Source organism: Dipodomys merriami, unplaced genomic scaffold, assembly GCF_024711535.1.
Source record: "Dipodomys merriami isolate MVZ:Mamm:240054 unplaced genomic scaffold, mDipMer1.0.p SCAF_3, whole genome shotgun sequence".
Classification (NCBI taxonomy): domain Eukaryota; kingdom Metazoa; phylum Chordata; class Mammalia; order Rodentia; family Heteromyidae; genus Dipodomys; species Dipodomys merriami.
In genome coordinates, this window is record NW_027204492.1 from 116,050,707 (window position 1) to 116,073,952 (window position 23,246).

At 38.8% G+C, this 23,246-nt stretch overlaps 1 protein-coding gene across 8 annotated transcripts in view; it reads left to right on the plus strand.

Annotated features, from left to right (window-relative positions):
- Positions 1-23,246, plus strand: part of Arhgap6 (Rho GTPase activating protein 6) — a 434,648-nt gene that overhangs the window by 323,574 nt on the left and 87,828 nt on the right. The window lies entirely within an intron of this gene.

Below are 23,246 nucleotides of genomic sequence, written 5' to 3' on the forward strand. Positions count from 1 at the left end.
GAAAACCTAGAAGTACTAAAAATGCTCTATAATAATATTGAAAAATCAATCCTATTTAATGAAAGATCTATGCAAAGTACTGTAATAATTTTATTTTTATTTATAATTTATATCATATACTTTGGCTGTTTGGAATGTGCAGTTGAGTGGCTTTAAATATGTTTAATAACTTTACAAAGCTTGCAAGTATCATCATACTCTAATTCTGAAACAGGTTCATTATTTGAAAAGAAATCCCACAGCCATTAGCAGTCACACCCTATTTCCCCTCTTCCTCACCCCAGACAACCACCAGTCTACTTTCTGTCTCTTTCTACTTGCCTGTTCAGAATATTTCATATGGCGTCAATATGTCATGTGGTTAGAAAACAGACCTCTCCGAATATCTAGCAGTCCTGGCATTTGGGGGTAGATAATTCCTTGCTGTGGGATTTTGAGAAACATTCCTGGCCTCTCCCCTCTAAATGTCAGAAGAAACACACACCTCAAAAAGTATGGCAGAACAAAAGTGTCGTCACCAGATGCAGCATATATACTATAGCCCCAATGACCTCCATAGAGAATCACACATCTCCAACTACATAAGAATTGATCTAGGTGGTGTGTAGAGGTGTGTGAAATGGAGTTAGGACCTAGACCAGCATGCTGTTACAAAGAGACTGCAGTTTCAGAGAGCCTTCAGGGACACTTCAGATCTTGAGTTTCAAAATTCTGTGATTCCTTTTAGAAAACAGTGAAGAAATAAGCAAGAAACACAATAGTTTCTTCCTTCTTTCCTCCCTTCCTTCCTACCTTCCTTCCTTCCTTTCTTTTCTCTCCTTCCTTCCTTCCTTCCTTTCTTCCTTCCTTTCTCTTCCTTCCTTCCTTCCTTTCCCTTCCTTCCTTTCCCTTCCTTCCTTCCTTCCTTCTTTCCTTCCTTCCTTCCTTCCTTCCTTTCTCTTCCTTCCTTCCTTCCTTCTTTCCTTCCTTCCTTCCTTCCTTCCTTTCTCTTCCTTCCTTCCTTCCTTCTTTCCTTCCTTCCTTCCTTCCTTCCTTCCTTCCTTCCTTCCTTCCTTCCTTTCTTTCTTTCTTTCTTTCTTTCTTTCTTTCTTTCTTTCTTTCTTTCTTTCTTTCTTTCTTTCTTTCCTTCCTTCCTTCCTTCCTTCCTATCTTCCTTCTGAAATACTGGAGTTTGAACTCTCAATGCTCCTACCTTACTAGACAAACAGTCAACAATCTGAATCACACAGCCATTCCTTTTTGCTTTTAAGTTATTTTTCAGAAAGGATCTCATGCCTTGTGCTCATGCCAATCTCAGCCTCAGACTGTGATCATTTTATGTACGCCTGCCACATAGCTAGGAATACAAGCACACATGCCACCATGACAAGCTTGTTTGTTGCCATGGATCATCGCTAACATTTTTTTGCCCTGGCCAGGCTTGAACTATGATTCTCCTAAAATCTCTGTTTTTTTCAATGTTGGGATTATAGGTATAAACCATTATACATGGCCACAATGGTTTTTTAAATGAAGTTATTGTCCAAAATATAACCTGTGGGAAAACCCACACATTCTTAAGCTTATTAAAAATATAGTGTTATTTAAAAACAAAATTAAGTGCCATATGCCAATGGTCTTTATGTTCATTATAAACTGTGACATCAATAATTCCAAAAGTATCTTAATGTGGATTTGGAGTCTACTATGCTACAACCATAAAGATATAGGAGTGGTTTCCAGGGGGTTTTACTTAAGTCAGCTATAAAATGGTTCTACAGTCTATACACACTTATTGACCAACAAAAGGAAGCATGAGATTTGATTTGTACCATGCCTAATGAAAACAAGTAGGCAATCACACTTTGATCATATCCTAGTAATCTAACTTAGTCTCAGGAATGGAAGAAACAGGAAGCAGGTGAGCCATTGAAACAGGGACATTTCGGAAGATCAGAACGTAAGCATTACCTCTTTCTGCTTAGAAAGTGTCAGTCGCTAATAAACAGGTTGAAGAAAAGTGTGTCTATGATTGTTTCTCCTTCTTAGGATCTACCATAGTCAGAGTGGGAATCATAAAATGATTGAGGCAGGAACTGGCATGTTTCTTACTCTCAACTTCAAGGAAATGTTTTCTCAAACTGCTTGAGTCTGCATAACCTTGAGCCTCTAGGAATTGGTACCCTTTGTATATCAGGCTAAAATCTTTGATGCAACCCAGACTGTGTTTATGAGTAGGTTATTACATAGGAGTTCTCTGTAAATGTGAAATATTAGCTTTCTTCTTATTTCTCATGGACTGAAGCATTTACATATGTTGCTTTTAGCTTTTGTTTACTTCAGGGATATTACTGAATTCCTTAAACTCAATCTGACTTGATTTCATTTTAAAGAGTTCAATCAGTGATGTTTTCAAGCTTTTGGGGGCGAGGGGGGTACCAGTCCTGGGGCTTGAATTCTGAGCCTGAATGTTGTCCCTTAGCATTTTCACTCATGACTGGTGCTTTACCACTTGAGTCACAGCTCCACTTCTGGCTTTTTAGTGGCTAGCTGGAGGAGAGTCTCATGGACTTACCTGCCCAAGCTGGCTTCAAATCGTGATCTTCAAATCTCAGACTCCTAAATAGCTAGGGATACAGGTGTGAACCACTGTCGCCCAGATGTTTTCAAGATTTTAAGTGTGCAAATTTATAAGATTTTTTCCCCTTTACCTATTCTTCTACCCTTCCATTTATGATGTAGAGTAGATAGAGCATCTGAAGAAAGTTGAATCTCATATGACAGCAAAATTTCAGGGAAAAGCCCACTGCATCTGGAAAGACTCATGGACCGGTTTCCTATTCAACACCTTTAAGAAAGTATCAGTCTGAATTCATCATGTCCCTCAGGAATGTCCCATTTGTGCATGCTGTGGAACTAAATAACTGCTTCCCAAATGTCTTTATTGCAAAGTAGTTATCATTTTTAAATTTTCTTACTTTTTTATTATGGTGCTGGAGATGGAATCTAGGGCCTCACACATGCTAGGAAAATGCTTTACCCTTAAATCACACCCATAGCCCCAATAGTTATCATCTTAAAAACACACCCATGACAATTAAATGAGCCAGTAGGGCTCCACTAAGAATGACTGTAATCTTCATGGGATATTTCATAGTGTCTGGAGGCCTTGGGGGTGGGTGGGGTATAAAGATGCTACTGACCTCTAGTAGGTAAAGGTCAGAGATGCTATCAGATGCCCAGCAATGCATAGGACATCCTCCAAAGTTAAAAAAAATGATCCAACCTCAATTGTCCATAGTGCTGAAATAGGGAAGCCTTGCTCAACTAAATCCAAGTTCCCTCAGTTTGTTTACTAAGATGTGGAACCTGTCAATATGGACAGCTGTGTATTATTCTACACAGGATACTATGAGGAAAAAAGAAAATGCGTATGAGTAAGTCCTCCAAGGTTTTAGGAAAATGTATCAATGCACTTAGTATTGCCATGTTCTGAAAGTGTCGGGACTTTTGCCAACAAGTGCTGCCCAGAATCCTGCCACTCTGTGGTGCCCTTTTCATGCAGAGTGCATGAAGTACAGGCTGTAAACAGGTCACTCGCCTGCTAGTGAAATGCCAGCTATAAAAATGATGCTATGGGGGATTTTAGCTTAATATGTTGCTTCTTTTCCTCTTCTTAAGTTCGTTAGAATCATCTAAATCAATGGTTCTCAGAGTGTGGGACCAGCAGCCTCAGCATCACCTGGGAACTTCTTAGAAATGCACATTACCAGGCCCCACCCACACCCACACCTACTGAATGTGCAGCTGTAGGGGTGGGGTCCTGCGAACTGTGTTGTAACAAGCTTCCCTTGGATTCTGATGAATGTTTAAAGCTGGGAACCACTGGGCACCACCAGTAGCTGGGACTTGTTAGAAATCATGTGACTAGCCTGAGAATCTTGCTAAAAGGCAGTTTCTCATTCAGTACTTATGAATAAAAGACCAAGATGATAGCTTTGGTTAAAAACCACCAGGGTTTTTGTTGTTGTTGTTGTTGCTGCTGCTGCTGCTGCTGTTTTGGCACTGAGGTTTAAACTTGCTAGGCAGCACTCTACCACTTCTACTTAAGCCCTGCCTTAAACCCTTTTTGCTCTGGTTATTTTTAAGATGGGATCTCACCTTTTGCCCAGGCTGGACTGGACCATAATCCTCCTATTTCCACTTCCTAAGGTAGCTGTATAACAGATATGGAATCCATGTCAAACATTTCCTTTTGAGATTGAGTCTCATGTACTATTTTTCCCCTGGCTAACTTGGAACCACGATCCTTTCAGCATTTGCCCCTTGCAAATTGGATGGCAGGTGCATGCCACCATGCCTAGATACTGATGGGCATAGCATCTAGTGAGCATTTTGTCTTGGCTAGTCACAAACTGATTCTGCTGTTCTCCATCTCCCTAAAAGCCAACATTACAGGCACAAGCCACTGGCACTCAACCTACCTTCTTTCTTCCCACATTCTCTTCCCTTCTTCTAAAGTTGGGAACACAAATTGTATTGGCTTCCTATTGCTGATCTAATGAATGATTCAAAACTTAGTGCTTCAAAATAATGCAAAGTTATTATTGTATTATGTTGCCATAAATCGGAAGTTTGAAATGTGCTTTACTTGGCTAACATCCTAATGTCTGCAGACTATAGGAAAACCCCGTTTCAGTGTTTTCCCACAATGCTTGGTTCATGAGATCCTTCCTCCTCCAGGGCCAGCAAAGGCCAGTTGAGTCTTTCTTATGCCACATCCCTCTGACAGAAGCTGTACCTTCTGCTTCACACTTAAGGTACTGTTGTGGCTGTCAGAAGTCCAGGTACACATTCAGGACAACCTCCTTATTTTAATTCTGTCTAACTAGCAACTTTATTTCCACTCGAAATCTTAAGTCTCCATAGCCTACTATATTCCCCTGTTCTGAGATCAGGGGTGTGGATCTCTTCCCTCATGGAGCATTTTTCTTTGTTTCTCACTAACATTTTGTATCATAGAGGAACAATCTTGGAAGGACCAATCCCCTACCAATTCTGAAAACCTACCTGTAATTTTGAATCCTTTGATTTGGGCCATCTAATATCAACCTCTTAGCTAGACTGCAAGCTCTGTGTAGAACAGACACCACTTTACAATTATTCTTTCTCCATCTCTGGTGCCTACAAGAGGATTTATCTCATAATGAATGCTCTTCTGGTATTCTTTGACACACTGTTTTCAAGTGTGTAGGCACTATATCAATACACAGGCTGTCGACTCTTGCCTCTGTTCTTTGTGAAACCAAGAGATTGCTGCTACAAACTTCCCCATGTGTAAAATGAGGAAAACAATATGCTCTGCACAGAATTGTGCCTATCAAATGAAATGATGTAACTAAAGCTCATAGATATCAGCATATGTATCGTGATGATGCAACCTGTACTTTTTAAACTATGTGACGGTGCAAATGTGGATCTACACAAGCAATCACTCTTTCACTTTCAGTATAGTATTAAATGAATTACATGATAGGTTTTGTATTAAATGATCTCACCCAACTATAAACTAATGCAATTGTTCTGAGTGTGTTTAAAGTAGGGTAACCTATGGTTTTGTGTAGGTTAGAAATATTAAATATTTTTATTTATGATACTTTTATCTTATGGTAAGAATATCTGAATATAATCCCATTTTAACTTGAGGATCATCTATATATAATTTACATGAAATATAAAATCCTAAAATAGGATGGGTGCCGGTGGCTCATGCCTGTACACCTAGCTACTGAGGAGGCTGAGATCTAAGGATCATGGTTCAAAGCCAGCCCAGGCAGAAAAGTCTGTGAGACTCATCTCTGATGAACCACCAAAAAGTCAGAAGTGGAACTGTGGCTCAACTGGTAGAGCCTTGAGCAACAGAAGCATGGAGATAGCACCTAGGCCTGAGTACAAGCCTGATGACTGTCAACAAAATCTTTAACATGACTGGACAACACCTGATTATTTTCTAGCAACATTAAAGAGAAGAAAAGATAGCTAGTATTGGGTCTCTCGGTAAGAATGTTTCGTAGAAAGTCACCATGAACTTGTTTTAACATATACATTTAGCCACAGCGGTTCTCAATGCAGGCTGCATTGAAAACCATTTGTGGTGCTTTGAAGAAATCATTGTTCCACCTATGTTCTACTGTAATTGGTTCATGCTGTGGCCCCATCTGCTTTGGGGTTTTTTCATACCCTGAGAGCTTTGAAATACTTTGATAGCCAGATGCTATCTCCAGAAATTTTGATTGTATTGATTATGTGCAGCCAGAATTGAGATCCACAGAAGGTAGTCTATTCTTCCTTGAGTTCACTTTTGTATTTGTCCATTGGCCTTTATGTGAAAAGTTACAATTTAATCCAGTTTGCTCAAATCAATGGCTCTTTCTTCCTAGGTGAATTTTCATTCGATATCATGAGTGGAATTAAGAACACTCAACATGTCATTTGTGATTCAGAAAAGAATAGTATACCCGCCAACGTTTTGTACACTGGCAAGGTCACAGCAGTCACACAGCAAACATTTGCCAGTGGTGGACAAAATGCGTTTTCCATGGTCATAAGTATTTCATTGCAAACTGGATTTCTCACAGAAACCACATGAGGCTGCTAGCATGTTGGTTCAGTGAATTTAGTGCATTTCATGAACCACACATCTGAACGGGTTGCTTGGAGTGTAGCTGTTTTGATGTTTTTTTCTCTCCTCAGAGTATATGGTTTGATTCATTTAATCAAACAAATCTAGTTGTTTTGCCGTTTTGTAGACACATTCCTTGTGTGGCCAAAAATCCTGTTTGCGGTGGCCGTACCACAACTAGATTTGAATGTGGAACAGCCTGTAAACAAGTGCTAATTTGAATCAATTGTTAAGATTGCCAGCAGCCCGCCAAGATGACCTCTTTCACTGGGTTTGGTTAGAAACCCTGAAGGCAAGGCACTGCATTTATTCCATGACCATTTCCTTCATCCAGCAAAACATCCCGATCTTCCCAAATGAGAACAGAATAGCAGTCTCAAGCTTAAAGGCATTTTTGTTTATGTTAATTTTTGGTATGCTCTTTTTGGCTTAGTATACACATAATACATGTTTTTAAAATAAACCCCAATAATACAGAAACGCATTTGGCATGGTATCAGATCCCCTAAAAGTCCCACCAGCAAATAATAGCCACTATTAACTATTTGAGAATATAATCCCAGGTCTTTCTGAGATGTTTAATATACACATGATTTATATACTTTTGGAAACTTCATTGTTTAAATTACCTGCAGTGAATGTCTCTACAAGTTTATAAAGGAAAAGCTGCTTCATTATTCTTCGTGGTTGCACACAAATGTCATTGACTAGATAACCTGTAGTTTAGTTAGCTATCCATTGAATGACACATACATTGTTGACGATTCTTTAAATCTAAAATGAATATTTAATATACTCATTCTATGAATTAAACTTACATAATGTATATATTATACAAATATCTTATATATAACATATAATAATATATTGTACTATAGTACAATTAATGTATTATTTCTCCACATACATATATATTAGACAAGTTCACGTCAGATGTAGATGTTCACAACTCAGTGCTTTCTACACTGGAGGGCCCCCTGAGACCCTTTCCACTCACTTCTCCCTAGAGGTAACTCCTGTTCTATCTTTTCATGCCAAAATTAGTTTGAACTGTTTTTGTACTTGGCTTTAATGTTCTTTCTTTTGTGGGAATTATTTTGCTCAGTGTTATATCTGTGGGATTCATCGGTATTGTTGTAGGTGGTTGGAATTTGGTGGGTTATTTTTTTCATTCTCATTGCCATGTAGTTTTCCATTATGTGAATAAACCACAATTTATCCATTCTACTTTGATGGACATTTGGGTAGCTCACGGCAGGGCTGTTTTGAATAATGTTGGTATGAAAATTCTGGAATATCTGTTTTTGACAGTACTAGGGATTGAACTCAGGGACCCAAGCCTGGTAAGCAGACACTCTACCACTTGAACCACACCTCCAGCCCCTTTTTGCATTGGGTATTTTTTAATTTATACCTGGGCTGGCTTGAGCTACAATCCTGCTGTGTGATGCTGGGAACATGCATGCACACAGCCATTGCACTTCCTCATAGCTGCGATGATGGCCATGTTCCACCACATTCAGCTGTTGGTTCAGTTGGAATCTCATGAACTTCATTTTGGCTAGTCTGGCCTAAAACTGAACTCCTCCCTGACCTTTATCTCCCAAGTAGCTAGGATAACAGTCGTGAGCTCTGGCACTATTGTTTTTAGTGTTGGGGGTTATTCTGCTATTAAAGATAGCATTGAAGTAAATGTATTTGTGAATATAGCTTGTACATGATACATACATATTTCTATAAAAAAGTTATTACCAATGGAATTAGGGGGTCGAATGTTATGCACAATTACATTTTCAGTAGAAATGTTTTACAGCAGAAATGTTCCCTGGAAATATCTTTATTTTTAAGCCAGGCCTACAACCAACTGTGGCTGCATCCCTTTGCAACTGACATTATCTATGATACAGGACCTGCTCCTGTGTCTCGTCTTCAGGAGCATAAGACAGTGAAAACCATAGTTTTCTTCATGGCCCTTTGCAAAACCTCTCTAGCAAGACAATATCATTTTCATGTGTTTATTAAAAATCCAAAAGACAAACTGACCTAATGTCCCAGAATGTTCATGCATAGATTAAAATTTCCAATTAAAACTTTTGAGCAAATTTAGGCTTTCAAGAATATGCACCATAGCCAGGCAACGCGGCTCATGCCTGTCACCCTAGCTACTTAGGAGGCTGAGATCTGAGGATCGCAGTTTGAAGCCAGCCTGGGCAGAAAAGTCCCTGTGAGACTCTTATCTCCAATAAACTACTCAGAAAAGCTGGAAATGGTGCTGTGGTTCAAGTGAAGGGCACTAGCCTTGAGCACAAAGAGGCTCAAGAATAGCACCCAAGCCCTGAGTTCAAGCCCAGAACCAGCAACAACAACAACAACAAAAACCCCACTATGATGCTTACCCACCAGTCCAGGTGGTATAGAAGGCACATAGACGTTTTTAACTTGAAAATGAGGATCACATATCTCACCCAAAAAAATGTCCCATTCAAAACACTTTATCATTGAAAAGCATTAAGATACTACAGTGTTTCCTAATTTTAGAACTAATGATGAGATCATTCTTTGGGATTTCCCATTATCCTTGGCTTCTACCAATCCAATGCTAAATCCACTTTCCCTTCTCTTGCTAGCAAAAAGCATGTCCAGGCAATGGAAACTGTCTCCTTGCAGGCAACATCAGCAGCTGAGAGCCAATAGACTCATGCTGATAGAGGACCCAGATTCTAACAGATTCTCTTTCCATTCTGGCTGTGTAACCTCAGGCAAAATGCTTACCTTCTGTTCCTCAGTTAGCTCGGCAGTAAAATCCATATGTTAATAATATTTAGCACACACTGATGTACAGACTAAACAAAATTGTGAACCTGAAGTGCTTAACACAATCTGGCATAAAACAAGTATTCAAAGTTATTAGCTTTATTAGTCAAAACCTTTATCATTATCCTTTTTATTGTTAAAAGACAGGGGTAAAAAAGGTTGTGTTTGTATATTTTGGAAAATGATGGGAGCAGCATGTACCTGAAAATCTTCTAAGGACAGTGGACTTGCCGTTCATGAAATAGGGAGTGGACAGTATGAAACAGCAGTTCTTAAGTGCTGTTAAAAGAAGACAGTGGCATTTGGTTATATCTGTCTGTTCCTTCTCATATTATCATTTGTAAAAAGGAAAATTGGTGAAAATGGAATTAGTAAACTTCAGTGGTTAGTTGAATACTTTTATTCAAATAATAAATTACTCAATGCTAAAGAAACCATGTTGAGTTTTTTAATACATTACTGAATGGAGACTGGGATCTGTTAGGAAATGTTTGTGGTTGATTCTCACTTGATATTCATAAATAAAAACATCAGGAAACCAAAGACTTCTGGAACCTCCAGTCTTTCATCATCAAGGCCAGCATTGTTGCATGACTCTAACCATTCTTCTATAGTCACCTCTCCCTCTCTCTCTTTCTCTCTCTCTGAATTCTACTAGAGGAAGTTCTATCTCAACCTGCTTATATCGAGCACATCTGGATAATCTAGCGCACACACAGCCCCTATGTCAAGGTTGCTAACCTAACCACATCTTCAAATCCCCATTTTCTGTATAAGGTAATGCATTCCCAAGTTCAAGGAATTGGACCATGGACATGTTTGGGAGCCATTACTCTACCTTACCTATACCATTTGTTTCTTCCATTTCTGAACACTGGAAGGTATTGCCACAGCCAGAAATAGACTCAAGTGCTTAATTTCTGTTATTTGCTCTTAATCCCATGAAATCTCACTGTGTGGAATGACTGTCTTGTGAGACATATTAAGTTTTTCTGATTTTTCTTTATCCCAAACCCAATAAAGTCAAAGAACACAGAGTAATAAGACCATCGATCCATTCTTTGCAGAATTTTATTTTTAGTTTATCTCCTGACCTAGGTGAGAATATCTCCCTGAAAGGAGCTAGTTCTGAGCTGTGCTTAAACATAGAAAATTGTCTTTCTGGATATCAACAATTGAGCTTTAGTATTACAATATTTAGTATGATAATATAAACATCAATTATTGCCTCCTTTATTGGTATAGCCAATATATGGCTCACTTTTTGAAAAAATGCTTTAAAATTTTCAAGGCATTCATGCTTATTAGTTTGTGAAAAATAGAAAGAAATTAAAGAACTTGCAATAACTTTGGTGGCTAGTGTATATGAAGTGAAATATTGTATGAGTCTGCCCATTTTTTGATAATATCTATGTCTCAATGAATGAATCGAAAATCAGTTTTGTTTGCTGCATCACTGAACCCTGAAAACATGCTAAGTAAAGCCTACTGTATATATACATGGTGGTGGTGGTGGTGGTGGTGGTGGTGGTGGTTGTGTGTGTGTGTGTGTGTGTGTGTGTGTGTGTGTGTGTGTGTGTGTGTGTGTGTGTGTGTGTGTGTGTGTGTGTGTGTGTGTGTGTGTGTGTGTGTGTGTGTGTGTGTGTGTGTGTGTGTGTGTGTGTGTGTGTGTGTGTGTGTGTGTGTGTGTGTGTGTGTGTGTGTGTGTGTGTGTGTGTGTTGCCAGGGATTGAGCCCAGAGCTTTGTGCATGCTACACCTGAGCTTCATCCCCAACCCTATAGTTTGTTTTCATTAACACAGGTTTCAATAGTCTTCACTCCTCAGTACTTTTTCTTTCCATGTGATATATGTTATGATAGTATAATGAGGGGCTGGGAAGGTGGCTCAGTGGTAGAGCGCTTGCCTTGCATGCATGAGGCCCTGGGTTCGATTCCTCAGCACCACATAAGCAGAAAAAAGCAGAAATGGAGCACTAGCTTGGAGCTGAAGAGCTGAGGGACAGCACCCAGGCCAACGACTGACCAAAAAAAAAAAAAGGTCCTATAATGAAATTCACCAACTAATGCTTGAAAAGGGGATAGAAGAGGGTGGAATTTTATGCCTTCATCAGAAAGAATGACATTGCCCCATTTGTCAGGAAATGGAAAGACTTGGAAAAAATTATATTAAGTGAAGTAAGCCAAGCCCAAAGAAACATAGGTCCTATGATTTCCCTTATTTGCAATATCTAGTATATGTATGAGTCAAGCAGAAAAGGTCAGATAAGGTGATGTTAGGAAAATGAACCCTAAGATATGTATTTTAAATGTTTTTTTTTCTTCTTTCATGCATTTGTTTCTAATGCAATTATAAGATTATCTCTTTGTTGCTTTGTATGTCCCTCCCCCACAGTATAACCCCTGCTTTCACTGTATTTGATGTCGGTATAATTTGTGGAGGAGATGGGGAAAAACAAGTCGTTTAAGTAAGGATACAGGTGGACCTGTTGCAACAATGAGAAGTACAAGTTGTCATGTCCAAAACGAACTTTACAACTTGGGGGTGGGGGAGGATTGGATGGGGGGGGAGGGAGGATGGGAAGGGTAAACAAAGGAGGAGGCTACAATGCTTGATAAGAAATGTACTCACTATCTTGCCCATGTAATTGTAACCCCTCTGTACAGTATTTTCACAATAAAAAAAAGAAATGTAAAAAAAAAAAAAAGAAGAAGAGGGTAGAAGTTTAATACAACAGAGGGGACAAACTTGTTCAAAGTATACTGTGCACATCTACAGAATTATCCTAATGAAAAAACCCTCATTCTACTGATAATACTAACAAGAACATTAAGAATCTACTGCAAATGATCCACAAAGAGAATGTAAGTTTCAATATGTTATTATCCATAGAAGGCATTATTTTCATGTAGCAAAACATAAGTATTTAGCTAGGTCTTTAAAACACTTTTTTGTTCTTGTTCTGGGCCTTGGGGCTGCCCCTGAGGTTTTTGTTGCTCAAGGCTAGTGCTCTACCATTTGAGCCACAGCTTCACTTCTGAGTTTTTGGTGGTTAATTGGAGATGAGAGTCTCATAGATTTTCCTACCCAGGTCCGCTTCAAACCACAATTCTCAGATCTCAGCCTTCTGAGTAGCGAGGTTACAGGCATGAGCCAGTGGTGCCTGGCTTTTAAAACACTTTTCAATTATCTTCTTTTTGCAATTAAGATATAGAGATGAAAATGTACTCAAAAATAGCAACTAAAAAATCAGATCAGGGCCAGCACACATGGTTTTTAATGCCATACCTGGCATTTGGTGTTATTCTGCAAATTGGTTTCTCTCTTCAATTTCCCCTTTTACATGTTTGACACTTAATAGTAAAAGCCGGGAATTGAGGTTTTTGGTTCTTTGTTTTTTGTTTTTAGTTTTTACTGGAAAGGGTTTTAGCTACTTTAAAACAAATGTCCTCAATATAAATAGTTCCTACTGGTTTTGTTTTCATGAGGTAGGGACAAATAGTTTTCTGTATAGATACAGAAATGGTACTCTCCTCCAAACTTGTATTGTACTAACAAATATACCAAAGCACAAAATGCAAGTGCATCTTCTAGGTTCTATTTCTCTCCTTTGGGAGTAAACATTTTAGCTAGCAAGAGAAGACACCAATTGGGAGAATCAAATAACTGCAGTGTTTACTGTGAGACCAATGGCTGAAATGTACAAGATGGAGACTGAGTGTGATGATTACATAGGAGGTGAGTATTATGATGTGAGCATTTTCTGGGAATATAACTGACATCTAAACATTCCCAGCCCTCTTCTTTCCTCCTTTAAGGAGGCATTCCCAAGTGGTTGTTAATATATTTCAAGTGTCTAGGTCATTTGAGACCTTCAAAGAAGCAAACTTGCCTTCTTTGAAATGCATGAAGTTGATTTCCTTTGGCCATTCCTTTTAGCTATGACACATGATCCTGCTTCTGATGGCGTGATACTTGTCTTTATTTGATGCTTCATGAAGTAGCTTCCTATATGTAGAGACAAGAGGGTTTCTCAGAGGCGGTGATGCTCCATAAGCATTGCATGGTGAATAGGAGTTGAGTGATCTGCAGGGCTCTTCCGTGGGGTAGAATTGAGCAATGTGAGGTGAATGGGGCTTCATAAAGCCCCAGAGCTCAGCTGTGTCCCAATGCTGTTTGATGGCATGTCTTCAACACAGAATTGAGAATGTCATCTGGAAAGCTAAGAGAGTCACTGGCAGTTTTTGAAAGGACATGGATGAGGTAAGTCTTGCTGTATGGAAAGAAAGTGCGGGCGAGGAGTGGAAATGCTAGGGCACATTGCCAAAGAGGAGAAACAGTGAAGGAGAAGACAGTTGTTAAATGAAGCCAAAACCACTGAACTGGTGGCTTTCCAGACATAAGGAAGAGAGACAAAAGGAAAAAAAAATGTAACAAATAACTTTGTTTCGTTTCCCAGATATTACAGGAAACCCATCCTGATATTTCTGAACTATAAAAATCATTGCCTTTCCTTTTATTCGGTGTGTATTTTTATATAATTGTTTTACTCATAGCAAGAGATGCTTGCGTATGTAGCCCTTGAAATACCTGCTGGGTATTATTACTCACCTATTATAAATATTTGTCCTAATAAGGTATAAATGTTACATATTGGATATATCATATAACATGCATACTAGTTATAAGAAGCATATTTGTTCATCATAATTCATTAAGTATATGGGTATATTCATATTTATGTCAACTAATACCAGTATAATATGGACCTATAATAGGGGCTGGGAAGGTGGCTCAGTGGTAGAATTCTTTGTTTGGGTTTTTTTTTTAACTGTATTTTTTTTGTCTTTTCTTTTTTGGTACTGGGGATCGAACCCAGGATGTTGCACTTGCTAGGCAAGCGCTTTGCCACTGAGCTACATCCCAGCCCCAGTGGTAGAATTCTTATCTCACATGCATGAGGCCCTGAGTTTGACTCCTCAGCATCACAGAAACAGAAAAAGCCAGAAGTGGTGCTGTAGCTCAAGTGGTAGAGTGCTAGCCTTGACCTGAAGAGCTGAGGGACAGCGCCCAGGCCCAGAGTTCAGGCCCCACGACCAACAAAAAAAAATTAGTATAATATATGCATTTAATATAATATATAAGATATATAATATAAATCTATAGTACCTCTAGTTCTTCATTAGTATGTGTATCCTTTCTTTTAAGAAAAAGAAACACTGATGGTGCCTAATAAGCAGGACATAGTGAATATGAAATCTGTTACTAAGTCCACCTTTTTCTGAGCTTTTTCTCTTTACATACATCAAAGAAAATGAGCTGTTGAGCAATCTCTATTGACATATCTGCTCTGATGTACATAGATAGCATAATAATAGGTTTAAAAGATATGGTCAGTTTGCTATTGAAGTTGTGAAATGCTCCACCATGTGAACATCACCATTTCCTCTTGAATCCCTTCATCCTCCACATCATCATCTCCCCAATCCCATCATCCTCCACACCAGCATCTCCCCAATCCCATCATCCTCCACACCAGCATCTCCCCAATCCCATCCTCCTCCTCCTCATCATCTCCCGAATCCCAGCCAGAACAACAGGTGTCACCCCGAGGTGTCCATTGGAATCAATCTATACCTGTGCTGTCCAATATAGTAACTGCAAGTCACTTGCAAGTACTTAAATTCAAATCAATTAAGATTAAATCAAATCCAAATGTTGCTCCCTTCCACTCTGAATGAACTCATACAATTTATAATGACCTTGGGTTACTTATTAGAAGAGTTACTGAGATAAATTATCTTAAAGTGAAACTAAAAAGTTCCTTGTCCATACTCATATTTTAGGCAACAAATTAGAAGTAATTGAAGGCTACAGATATTCTGGTACTCAAAACTAATTCATTAATGTAATATATGCAGTAAGTCTCATGTACCATTGAGGAAATTGTTTTCCTTTCTCATTAGGCAAGAAATCAATAGAGAGGAGACTTTGAGAAGTGTTTGGAGCAATTACTAAAACAAAATGTAAAATGCAGCACTGACAACAGAAAGCAGAAAAGAATTTACTTTGGCAATTTTGCTGTTGCTGCCTATTTTGGTTGGCCTAAGAAATTTCACATAGTTATCTATCTCCTAAATGTGATACTCATGTATCCTTGTTCTAGGCTTGTTTTATTTCCTGCTGATTTGTAATATCTGATTTGGGATTGAGTTCTTCAGTGTGGAATAACTTTATTTCAGCATCCCTTATCACTTAGATAATCCTGTTTCAGAACAGGCCTCCCATGTTTAGTGTGCATGAATCGCTCCATTTTGGATTAAATGACTTGTCTTACAAAGAGTTCACATGACATATGAACCCTGAAGAGGAGCCTCTCATTGGACATCCTTGCTGGGAGAAACCTGCATCATCCAATCTCATAAATCAGAACTTTTTACTTAGATGGGTAGGAAAAGCAACTGCAAAAGCAAAGTCATTCTCTGGAACTTATTAGAACCAGTGTCCCATTCAGAGTCCTCTGTGAGAACCCACAGAGAATGACCTCTGACAGCTCCACACTCCTAGTACATAAAATAAACTGCACATTTCGCACAGTAGGGGTCGTGGAACAACAACAAGGGAAGGGGTAACAGGATCAACACGTAATGTACTCATTGCCTTACTCACGCACAGCATCTTTACAATAAAATCAAATTTAAAAAAATCCTGTTTCTCCAGGTATATCAGATTGACCGGAGATTTTTCTTCAAGGTCCGATTATTTGCTTCTACCTAGAGTTGCTTCTTGTGGGCTGAAGCCATTCTGGAAGCTTCTGCTCACATGTTGTGGCTCTCAGTGTTTGCTTCCCTTCCTCCCCTTCTCATCTTCTCTGCGCCATCCATCTTCATCCATCTTTCCTAAAGCACCGTTTCCATGTATTTATTTACCTATTCCTGAACTTACTTACCAAGAAACACATTCGGGAGGGTTTCTAAAATGCCTGTTCCTCTCTCCTTAAGGGAAACACCAGCCTTCACCTTCCTTTTATAAGCCATTACCCAATGGACTTTCTTTTGTGTTCCTCTTGCTTACCTCTGTTCCAGTCTATGTCTATGCTACGATTCCATAAAAATGGAGCACACAGCAGCCCTCCATGGATTTACCAGATTCCTCCCAGTTAAAGACAGGCTTTGTATCTCTGTTGGAGGCTCTTTGCCATACACACTTCCTGTGTATATGTCTTCCAAGTGATGAGAAGGTCACGGGCATGCTGGGATGGAGCCTGGATTTTAAACATGCTGCCTTTGGAGGCAGACTGCTGGGCATGAACCTCAACTTTTTACTTCCTAGTTGTGTGGCTTTGGAAAAGATGATTAAGCTGAGAAACGGACATAATTCTCTACTTGCCCTAGAGTGAAGTGAATATTCAGGAAGGCAATAAGCACTCAGGGAATGTGAGATGTTCTAGGTTGTGGTTTGACCCCTTTCAGGTTTATCATTTTCAAGTGGCTTTGGAGTTATTTAACACTTTGTTATCATGGTAGATTTTAGATTTGAAAGATCTAACAGCTACTCCTCTTGAAGACAGGTCACAGGAGTTACAGGAGAATGTCAGAGATTAGACCAAGTTCTCAGTGCTTAGAATGAGGAGAGGACAGACAGCTGTGGTTAAGGAAGCAAATAGCAGCAACAGAGTCTTTTTTCCTTCTGCTTGTCATCTAGCCACTGGACATTCTGAAAATTCCCAAAGCAGACTCTGATAATGCATCTAAAAGACACTATTTGTGTGTGTGTGTGTGTGTGTGTGTGTGTGTGTGTGTGTGCGCGCGTGCGTGAGCGCACACGCACATGCACATGCACACACACATGATGTGTTAATACAGGAGCAATACTTGCTTTTTATTGGTGCTCAAGGCTGGCACTCTAGCACTTGAGCCAAACTTCTACTCTGGCTTTTTACTGGTTAAGTGGAGATAAGAGTCTCTCAGAATCTTAGGTTTATCTTCCCAGGCTGGCTAAACTTAAATCCTCAGTTCTTAGCCTCCTGTGTAGCTAGGGTGACAGTCATAAGCCATCAGCACCTGGACAAGCCACCAAATTTCCACTTCATTCTTTAAAATAGCAGATTTTCATGCATATTCTATCATTTTAAGCCAGATGTTAGTGACTTGTGCCTGTAGTAATGTAGTAATGGATCAAATAGTAGAGCATGAGCCTTTAGTGAAAAAGCCCAGGTCCCAAGTTCATTCCCCAAGGCTGGCACAAAAAAGGGGAGAGTTTTAAGCCAGAGTGCTAGAATCAGAAATGTACTCATTACCTTGCTCATGTAACTGTAACCCCTCTGTACAGTATTTTCACAATAAAAAACCTTATTTTTTTTAAAAATGTGCATGGATAAAAGAAACAAAAGAAATGTATTCAACTCAAAACAATTTGACAGAGTAGTTCTATACATTTGCCTTCAATATGTAAAATACTATCCGTGATATGAACAGAATTAATTTCAAGTAAAAGTGTAGGAGGTACAGTGAATTCTTAATGGTATTGATTCTAAGGCTGTAAATTATTTCTTGACATCCTTGGCTATGAAGGGTTAAATGGTTTTTAAAAATGATTGTTGTGTTCTCAGCATTTTTTTTCTGGTTTTAATTACTTCCTGGTATTTATTTCTAGGACTATTTGGGTGACTTTTTGGCCTCTTATTGGTTCTGCTTAAAGGGCTGATATTTAAATCTTAAAGAGCATTCCTTATCTTCACCCTTTGTTCTTCTGGCTTAAATGCATTTTTCCAAAGAATGCCAAATGTGCAACGTTCCTATTATTTCTGCATTTCTTTTGGCAGCCTCACTTAGTTTAACTCACTTAAAACAGATTAGGAATTTCACAAGACGTTATCTCTTGAAATTGATATTACTCACTTAAAGGAATAGTTGCTTTCTTGTGATGCATTCATTGACTTGGTATATGTCTCTATCAAATAATTTAATAGAGTACTTTAGGCTTAAGTAAATTTTTCTTTTTATTTTTTTATTTTTTATATGTTTTATTGTAAAAATACTGTACAGAGGGGTTACAGTTAGATGAGTAAGGTAATGAGTACATTTTTTATCGAGCATTGTTACTTCTTCCTTTGTTTTCCTCTACCCTCCCTTCCCTCCCCACCTCCCCAACTCTTCCTCCCCGTCCCCAGTTGTAAAGTTCATTTTCAACATAGTGTCTTGTACATGTCATTGTTACAATGGGTCATCCTGTATCCTTGTTTCAGCATTTTGGTATTTCCCTTCCCCTCCCCAAACTAGAAAAATGTATATACAAGATGCAGGGCAACGGCATCCACCACAGTGAAAACAGGGGTTATACCATGGGGGAAGAACATACAAGAGAAAGAAAAAAAAATCACATGGTACATTTTAAATATGTTAAAAGCAATAGCAAGAAAGAAAAATCCACTTGTGTCCCTATCTTGGGGTTCATTTCACTTAACATCATCTTATATGGTCATATGTACATAGCTTTTGACCTTTTCTGCTTGTCCCAATTGTTCTTTTTGAAAGGCTCTCTTCCTTGAAGGATACTTACAAGTTGGCTTCTATAATGCTCACTATGGATTATGGCTTTGTTTTCCAGTTTCTGTGTAAACTCTGTAAAGATTGGCATCACAGCTGCATTACTCAAGAGCTGAATCTTCGGGAAAGTTGCTTCTCTAAGTTTCTGTTTGCTCATCCGTAATAGAAAGATAATGTAGCTTCTTAAAATGCTTTTGACAGATAAATGAATCAATACTTATAAAATGCTTAGAACAATGCCTGGCAGTCATCATTCAATCAGATCACATGTTGCTGTCATCAGTTCCTAAACTAAGAGATCATTTTCCCAATAATGAAAATAAATTGTATGTTTATCAGTTTCATGTGAAATAATAACACAGTAACAGATAGCTTGTACTATGTTTTTTTTTTTCAGGTACATCTTCCTAGTAAGGAAAACCATCTAACTCATTTTGTTCTTTTTATTCTTTCTTATGCTAAAGAAATACCAGCAGCAACCGAAACTATGAGTGGCTTTCATGATTAACCTCACAGAAGTATGTAATTGGAATCAGTAAAATCTTCCAAGAAATCATTTCGCAGTTTGTCAGTTATAATCACAGTGATTTTGGGGGGTTAGAAATCACTTGAGACCCATGTGAGAATTACTGTATAACTTTATGTCTGAACTGGGAAACAAAGATCCCCAGTTGAACCTAATTCTATTTGGTTCAGTATCACGTGGAATACACACACATCAAGGTATGTGTTCGGGATATGATTTTAATCTTACATTTTTCATCTTGTTTATGGAGTCTACCCTTAGCTCCCCGCTCCACCCCCACCTGCACCCTCTTAAGCATGGTCACGTGGCTGCATTGCCACTGACCTCCACACTCTCTGCTCAGGAAATGAGCAAGTTCTCAGGGAGGATTGTTCTGTAAAGAGCATGAAATGAAGAGCATGTGTTATGCTTCAGTATGAAGGAGAACCAAACCTTGCTGTTTTGAAAGTTTGTGGAAGAAGTCAGTGTTTTTCTTTTAAATATTTAAGATTGGACCATTTTTCCTAAACAAAGACAACATTCTATATGCTTTATCATGCTCTCCAAGTGGGGGAGGGCGTTCCCAGAAGCAGCCAGCATTCTTTAGTCCATTCCTAATAAGGACAGTTTGCACAGTTACAATCCAATTACCATTTGTAGATCCCTGTGGACCAAGGGATTTTCCTTTCTTAACTCCAGTATATTTCCTCAAAATTACTTATTAAAATAAGGAGCAGGGAATCTAGTTTCAATTTCTCTCTTCCCTCCTCAGCAGCTCAGCAGCCCCCCCTCCTCCCTCCTTCTCTCTTCCCCCTCCCTCTCTCTCCTGCCTCCCTCTCTCTTCTTGCCCCCTCTCTCCTGCTCCCTCATTCTTTCTCCCTCCCTCCCTTTCCTTCTCCCTTTTAACGCCCCCCCCCCACAGTCTCTATTCCTCTAGTCTAAAGGGACAGGAGCTTTCTAGTTGTCTAATAAGAAGATTGCATTTTTGTTTGGTCTCATAATTCACAGTAGCTGATTTCTCTGGCAACAAAAGGTATCATGGGAGCCTCAGGTATGCCAGCTGGGCCATTACTGACACTTGATATACTCTGTCATTTGAGGATGTGTTTTTCACCAAAAAATAATTTTCCTTTAAAAAAAAAAGAACAGATTTAAGTTCCTCCTTCAAGCTTAGGTCCATGCGATCATAGAGGACAGCAAGGATGTGGTGAATAGAACCTGTGGGCAAGCAATATATGTATGTATGTATACACTTCTTTCCCTGAAGATAGTTTTGATACAATATTGTGATGCTCTCACATTTGGGAAGAAACACTGGATGGGAAAAGACCAAAAAAGTACACCAGAACAGGATAGATTATATAGGGCTCTAGACATTCATACAGTGAAACCAAAGGAGAATATTCTTAGCTCCACAGAGGCTCAATAGCTATGTTCATATGATCATATAAAATATTTACTGGAATGCACTTGAAGAAATGGGAACAAGAGGGTTTTTTTCTTTGCTGCTGTTTTTGTTCTCTTTACCTTTTGTCTCGTTTGTTCATTTGTCTGTCTTTTAGGGGGTAAGAGGGGACACAGAAATGGAGGGACAAAGAGTGAACAAATATAGCAGTGGTACTCATTAGACACTATGTTGAAAATGAACCATAGAACTTGTGGGTGAGGATGGGAGGGAAAAACTGGGAAAAATGAGGGAAGGGGTGATGCTGTGAAAAGAATGTACTATATCTCACTTAGGTAACTGCGACCCCTCTATGTATCTCCTTTATAATAACTATATATATATATATATATATATATATATATATATATATATATAGAGAGAGAGAGAGAGAGAGAGAGAGAGAGAGAGAGAGAGAGAGAGAAGTGGATTGATCACTATGTGAGCTGTATGGCAGGAAAGAGCTACCTGTGCCAATAGAGACGGAAAAGCATTTCATTTTCAGATTAATTAGTGATGGTGCAGCAGCATGAAATGAGCAATTGGAATAGGAAGGCATGTATGCAATTAAACAGAGCAGTATAATTGGGTTGATTTCTGTAAGATTCAGGCACAGGCTGGTTTGAGGTCTGACAAGGTCTTTTAAAATGGCTAATCTTCCTGTCTCAACTTCTTGTTGTATAACATTTTAGGTACTATGGGCATGATAGCTACAGGTTTTGGAGAATAACTCAGATACTAACTGAGGCTAATAATGAATCTGATATGATCTGTTTTAGAAAAGGAACATCATAATCTTTTTTCCCCAGTCCTAGGGCTTGAACTCAAGGGCTGGGCTCTGTCCCTGAGACCCTCTGTGCCCAAGGCTAGCTAGCCCTCTACCACTTGAGCCACAGCATCACTTCTGGCACGTTTTTGAGTAGTTTATTAGAGAGAAGAAACGAGGGAGGTGGTATCAATGTTTGACAAGAAATGTACTCACTACCTTATGTGTGTAACTGTAACCACCCTGTATATCACCTTGAGAATAAAATTAAATTTTTTAAAAAAGACTCTGATGGACCTTCCTACCCAGGCTGGCTTGACCTGCAATCATCAGATCTCAGCCTCCTGAATAGCTAGGATTACAGGAGTAAGCCACCAGCACTTGGCTTAATCTAGATTTTAAAATGAGTCTGGCTTGCCTGTCTATAGTCTTCTGATGAAGACAGAGAGAGAGAGAGAGATGAAACTTGACTCTCAAGTTTCGCTCCACTGTTGTAAGAGTTTCTTCACTAATAGCCATCCCTGTGCTTATTTGAGAAGCAAACGATTCAGATTGGTTTACCTTGAGAAGTGATTATATCTAAATCTACATCTATATATATCTACCTATAAATATATGTATTATACTAGTTCTGAATTTAAATTCTACAGGCTGAAGCTTGGCTTCAAGCCCCAACTCTATCATTTATGCAGTGTGTGCTCTTGGCAAGTCCTTAAGCTCTATACCTCAATTTCTTCACCTCTAAAGTTACAAATTAAAAAAAAATGTCTTCACCTCTAATATGAGGATAATGATGTTGTCACCCTTAGGGTTGCTGGAAGAAGTAAATAAGAGAATATAAATAAAGCATTTAGAATGGTAACTAGCAGAAAGTTGGACCATCTATAATCATCCAGGTCTAATTCATCTCTGGACTGGTCTAATTTCAATGAACTAAATTTAATTATAGAAAGGCAAGCATAATTGTCAAATTCTGGCATTATCCTGGATACATGTTTTAACTCACACAAATGCTTTCATTTTACTACAGCCCTGGGATGTGTGCAGTCTAGTCTACCTCCTTCCCATCCAGGCTTTGAATAAAGTTTAGAACTAAGAATGCTTACCATAGCTGGTTGAAAACTCCATAGGAAATAAAGCAGGACTTTCACCCTGATACTTTTGTACTTGGAATCTTCTAATATGTGGTGGTGTCCTCTTTATGTTAACAAGATACAAATGACATTTGCTTTTCTGGGTAGTTTTAGCCTAGCACTGATTTTGACATCTTTCCTTTCTAGCTCTTGAGTTTATTAATTATCCAGGCAAACAGACCATTTCAGATAATCACATCTATTTCAGCCTAGAACAGACATAGTTTATCATATCTCAAAAACCTAGCCTTGTCATGTGATTTATTTACCAAAGTAACAAAATCTTTATTGACTCAAAAGCAAACCCCAGTGATAAATAGGCCTCTTCTTTTAGTCTAGTCCAGTAGTCAGAAAAGTTTCTGTAAAGGGCTTTAGA